The sequence below is a fragment of the Peromyscus eremicus genome, chromosome 2, assembly GCF_949786415.1.
Source record: "Peromyscus eremicus chromosome 2, PerEre_H2_v1, whole genome shotgun sequence".
Classification (NCBI taxonomy): domain Eukaryota; kingdom Metazoa; phylum Chordata; class Mammalia; order Rodentia; family Cricetidae; genus Peromyscus; species Peromyscus eremicus.
The window spans coordinates 76,686,774-76,692,775 of NC_081417.1; the positions used below are offsets into that span (position 1 = coordinate 76,686,774).

The window sequence follows — 6,002 nt, forward strand, 5'->3', positions numbered from 1 at the left end:
TCAAGTATGATTCTGATAAGTCTGCCTTTATATGTTACTTGGCTTTTTTCCTTTGCAGCTTTTTTTTTTGAGTTAGAGATTGATCTTTATTCAAAACTCTGATCTACCAAGTTAGTGTTTTCCACCAACTCAGGGAGCAGAGACCTTCACAGGCTTCACAATCTTTTGTTTAGGTGCTGCTTTGGTAGGGGCCTTGGAAGCAGCCATTGCTTTCTTCCCTTGCAGCTTTTAATATTCTTTCTTTGCTCTGTATGTTTTGTGTTTTGATTGCTATATGACATGGGGATTTTCTTTTCTGATCCAGTCTGGTGTGCTGTAAGCTTCTTGTACCTTTATAGGCATGTCCTTCTTTAGGCTGGGAAAATTTTTTTCTATGATTTTGTTAAATATATTACCTTAGTTTTTGAGGTGAGATTCGTCTCCTTCTATTCCTGTTATTCTTAGGGTTTGTCTTTTCATGGTGTCCCAGGTTTCCTCAATGTTTTGTGTTAGGAGTTTTATATTTAACATTTTCTTTGACTGATGAAACTATTTCTTCTATCCTATCTTCAACGTCTGAGATTCACTCTTCCATCTCTTGTATTCTGTTGGTGATGCTTGTGTCTGTAGCTCTTGTTTGCTTACCCAGACTTTGCATTTCCAAAATTGCCTCATTTTGTTCTATTTCAATTTTCAGGCCTTAAATAGTTTCCTTCACCTGTTTTTTTTCTTGGCATTCTTTAAGGAATTTATTGATTATTTCCAATTTTTTGGTTGTCTTTTTCTCAATTTCTTTAAGTCAGTTTTTCATTTCCTCTTTAAGGACCTCTATTATCTTCATAAAAGTGTTTTTGAGGTCATTTTCTTATGCTTCAGCTGCCTTGAAATATTCAGGCCTTGCTGTCGTAGGTTAGCTGGGGTCTGTTTGGTGGTGCCATATTGCTCTGGCTGTTGTTGATTGTGTTCTTACACTGGTGTTTAGGCATCTGGTTTTGGGATGATTGTAGGTCTAGGTGCTGATTTCTGATTTTGTCTTTGTTGGATGGGTGTTTTGTTCCTTGGTTTCTGTTTCCTTTTTAGACTTCTATTTTTTTTGTGTGTCTTGGATTTCTAGTGGCTGGTGTGACCTCTGATGTAGCAGGGAGTCTCTGTCCAAGTTGGAAGCTGGCTTTCTGGAGGTTAGCTTGGTCTCTGGTGCAGTAGGAGGTTTCTGTTCTTCTGAATGGAGAGGTGTATTTTTCTGAATGCTGTGGTCTGCACCTGTTCTTCCAACTGATATGGTCAGTGCAGGAGTTGGGGGGAAGAGTTGGCTATGGGGGGGATGATAAGGTGGGAGGGCTTGGGTAGCACAATGGGTTTTTGGGGAACTGAATCCAGGAAGTGGGGTAGTCCAGCTGTCCAGGAGCTTACTCACTGGCTCCTTCAACTGGTGTGGCCTGCACCCTAGCAGTTAGGAATTCTACTGGAGTTGGGAACAAGGCCTATCAGTGGTGCTGGTGATGAGGTGGGAGGGCTTGGGCAGCAGAATGGGTTTTGGGGGAGCAGGATCTGGGAAGTGGTGTAGCTCAGCTGGTAAGGACACTCATCTGTTCTACAGACTGGTGTGAACTGTACCTGAGCCAATGACTTCTGCTGGAGTTGGGGGGAAGGGTTGGCCTTGGGTAGGATGATGAGGTGGGAGGGCTTGGACTGTGGAGTGGGTCCTGGGGGAACAGGATCCAGGGAGTGGGGAAATCCAGCTGGCAGGTGGGTCACTCACCTGTTCCTCCAATTGGTGTGGCCTGTATCCTGTTCTTCCGACTGGTATCCACTTTTATAATTTTTAAAGTAAGTGTTATATTTGCTCAATACATTTTTCGAGATCTGACGATATGGTTGAGTTTTGTTGAGTTCTTTTGTGTTTATGTTCAGGAGAGATGTGGCCTGTGATGTACTTCCTTTGTAGTACTCTTGTCAGGGTTTGGTGGAGAGCTGTGATGGCCTCGATGCTCATAGGGAAGCATGTGTCTCTATTTTCTGGGAGCATTTAAGTGAGGGCATCATGGTTTCTGTTAAACATCTCAGTAGAGTTCACTAGTAAAATGGCTCAGATTGTCTAAATTGACTGTCTTAAAAGATTTTCAACGTTAGATACTCAGATTTTAATTTTTCTTTTTGTGCTAGGGTGAGAAAATCACATTTTCTAAGGAATATTTCCATATAACTTAGGTTAATAAATTAATTGACAAAGTTTCTTATGATAGGCCTTTATCTTTTTAATGTATTGCAGATCTCAGGGATAGCCCAATGTTTTACTCTTCATATGTTAGTGTTTTCTTTTGTATTAGCTTTGGGTTATTAATTAGTTAATAATTAAACATTAATTAATTAATGTTGTTCATTCATTTTCCCAGGACATCAGCTTTTGAAGGTTCATGATCTATTTGCTTCCCCTAGACCTATCAGCAGAGAACCCAGACTTTAACCCAGGAGTCTTTGGGGGGACACTTCATATACCAACCATAGCAGTGTTAATTACCTTTTCTTTGACTCAATGTTCAGTTAGATACTGTAACATTTAGTCAGTGAGGCATTTTGTTGATCTGTAGCAAAAATGAGAAAAGCTCCTGGAAACCAATAAACACATACACCAAACAAAGGGTGAGACAGTACTGCGGTCCTTTTATTTAGGGCATGCGTACTTACTCTGAAGTGTGCCGCCCCTCCCCCAGGACTCTAATGGGAAGTCTAAGGTGCTTAACAAGTCCCTTCATGTAAGGGGGTGGTAAGAGTGTAGTCCCTTCATGTAAGGGAGTGGCAAGAATGTATTTCCTTCATGTAAGGGGGTGGCAAGAATGTATTCCCTTCATGTAAGGGGGTGGCAAGAATGTATTCCCTTCATGTAAGGGGGTGGCAAGAATGTATTCCCTTCATGTAAGGGGGTGGTAAGAATGTATTCCCTTCATGTAAGGGGGTGGCAAGAATGTATTTAAATAGATGGGCAATATCTCATAGGAAAACCTGTCTCCTTCCCATTCCACGTCGGTTTTGCTCTGTGCCTGCCTTGTTCATATATAGTCATATATATTTTGTGGTGATGAATATTGAGTCCAGGGCCTCACACATGCCAGAGAAGTATTTTACCACTAAACTGTAGTCATGCTCGGTATGCATAAATATTTATGAAAATATGACTAAAATATTTGAATGAGAGAAATTGGGGGGAAATCTATTTTCTACTCCAAATAGAATTACTGTTTAAATTTAATGGAATAATGTGAGCCCAGAGCTTTTTAAACACCTTGTGTGTTACTTGTAGTTAAGAGACACCAAGGTGCTTGAATTTTCTTTTGAAAGATATGTGTAGGTCTTTCTATCAATAGACATTAAGTCAATTACCAATTTGAATGCCTTTATACCAGTAGCTAGATGCTAATCAATCACTCCAAAAATGAGAAAATTTCTAAATTAGTAAAGTGTTCCCGTTCTCTGCTTGGCCATCGCTGATATTATGTTCATTGTTTTTAGTGCCTTTTCGCCTTTTGACCACATCTCACTACTAGGCTTTGCTCAGTCAGGCTCTCTCTTAGGCCTACTCAGACACAGTGAGAATTCTTCATGCCAATTTTCCACTTAGACTCTTAAACTCTTCTGTGTGTCTTGCCTCCCTGGGAGGACTCTACATTTTTACTGTATCTGAAGAAAGTGCTAAAAGGATGGTAAAAGAATCTTAGTAAGTGCTGTCCTAACAGCTCTTAGAGCAGCCCACCACACTACATTTCTTGAAGAAATATCCAGAAGAGACAGAGGTGAACATTTTCAACACCCAACATCAAGACACATGACCTTCTTTGTAACCTTTAGAAGGAATTTTCATGAATTACAGTCAATGGAGTTGAACTAGGGAAAACCGCCAGTGTCCCACCATGCTTTGCTTTAGGAATAATTAGTCTCCTGTCCCTAAGAGAGGTAAAGAGAGACCTCCCTCTCTGCTCTCTCTGCTTTATCATTGATACCACTTAAGCAATCAGGTAGCTTTATCTCGATTCACTTCAAACATCTATTTAAGAGCATGCTGTGCCAAGAAAACAAAGAAAAGCCAATGCAATTACTGTTTGTCTGCTTTATCAGGATGCACAGCTGGTGGCGGAGGCCAGCTGGGGCAAGGAAAAGACCATTGGGGTGATGGTGAGAGATGGTGAAGGGAGGGCCCTTCACTAAGAAGGACTGAAGGAAGAGCACATTGACATGGAACTCAGACAAGGAACTCAGCTTTGCACCTGCTGAGCCAGAGGCCCCTCTGGTGTTTTGTTATAATTGTTAAGATCTGCGGTACTTCACATTCATTTATAATCATTAAGACATTTCAAAGAGACTCAGGAGAAGTGGTAGGTACTTGGCTGTTTGATTGGCATTTAAGACAGAACAGGTACGGATTGTGAAAATAGAGAAGAGGCACCTGAAAAAAATCCCCTCAAAGAACCAACAGTTTAAGTACAGGCAAAGGATGATGGACATGTAAAGTTAGGTGACAGAGAAAGAGGTGGAAAGGTGTCAAGACAGAGTGACGTCTCAGAGTCCCAAGGGAGGGAGTATTTAAAAATGCAGAGGAGTTTACAGAGACGAGCCCTTCAGAAGGAGGAGTTAAATAGGTACATGTGTAGTGCGCATGTGTGATGTGTGAGTGGTAAGTAAGGGTGAGTGCTGACGGGTGACAATGATATTACAGGCTGGTTGTCTCTGACAAAAACATTTCAGAGGGTCTTTTCCTCCGGCGTGCCACCGACGATCCTATTGTCATCATGGGTTGCCACCGCACCCGGTGTTACAGGTATTGTGAGAACAAGCCATACCCAAAGTCTCACTTCTGCTGAGGTGTCCCTGATGCTAAAATCCGCATCTTTGACTTGGGACGGAAGAAGGCAAAGGTTGATGAATTCTCACTTTGTGGCCACATGGTGTCAGATGAACATGAGCAGCTCTCTTCTGAAGCTCTGGAGGCTGCCCGTATTTGTGCCAACAAATACCTGGTAAAGAGTTGTGGCAAGGATGGCTTTCATATTCGAGTGAGGCTCCACCCTTTCCATGTCATCTGAATCAACAAGATGTTGTCCTGTGCTGGGGCTGACAAGCTCCAGACAGGTATGCGTGGTGCCTTTGGGAAGCCCCAGGGCACAGTAGCCGGAGTTCACATTGGCCAGGTCATCATGTCCATCCGCACCAAGCTGCAGAATAAGGAACATGTGATTGAGGCTCTTCGTAGAGCCAAGTTCAAGTTCCCTGGCTGCCAGAAGAGCCACATCTCAAAGAAATGGGGCCTCACCAAGTTTAACGCAGATGGATTTGAAGACAAGGTTGCTGAGAAGGGCCTTATGTCTGCTGGCTCTGGGGTCAAGTATATCCCCAATCGTGGTCCCTTGGACAAACGGTGAGCCCTGCACTCCTGAGGGGTTCCATAGTGTTCTCCTGTACCCTACCAAATCATGTTCAGTAATAAGTTTCACATCCAGTCTGCTAAAACAAACAAACAAGCAAACAAAAAACTTTCAGGGGAGCAACGGGAGAACAGGAGGAGGAGATGGGCAAAGTGAGGACCATAGAGGCTTTTCTAGAAATCTGATTTTGAAAGTGAAGGTAATGAGCAGCAGAAGGAAGGCTATGTAAGATGAGTGGAGATTTCTCTTGTTCATGACAAAGACTTGAATACAATGATTTCTTATGAAAGGAAGTGATGCAGTGGATGAAGGAGACAGAATGATGAACAAGTTCCCGGTGGATAGACAGGAACAGGTACATTTGTTGTCAAGAGACTCCTTACTCTGCAGCTTTACAGGACTGATTTAGAGATCTCTGGATTGTTGAGCTCTTAGATGACATTATGCTAGCACCAGCATCATAGAGAGCTTTAACATACAATTGACTTTCTGCCACGCCAAGAATGGGATTAACCTTGTCCCATGTTTTCAAAAAGAGATCTTTCATATCTTAAGCCCCATAACTTTAGCACACACCCTCAGTATTTATAATGCTAACAGAAAAACTCA

General features: G+C 42.3%; 1 pseudogene; it reads left to right on the top strand.

Annotated features, from left to right (window-relative positions):
- The first annotated feature begins 4,760 nt into the window (after window positions 1-4,760).
- Window positions 4,761-5,405, top strand: LOC131904773 (large ribosomal subunit protein uL16-like; annotated as a pseudogene).
- The last annotated feature ends 597 nt before the right edge of the window (window positions 5,406-6,002 follow it).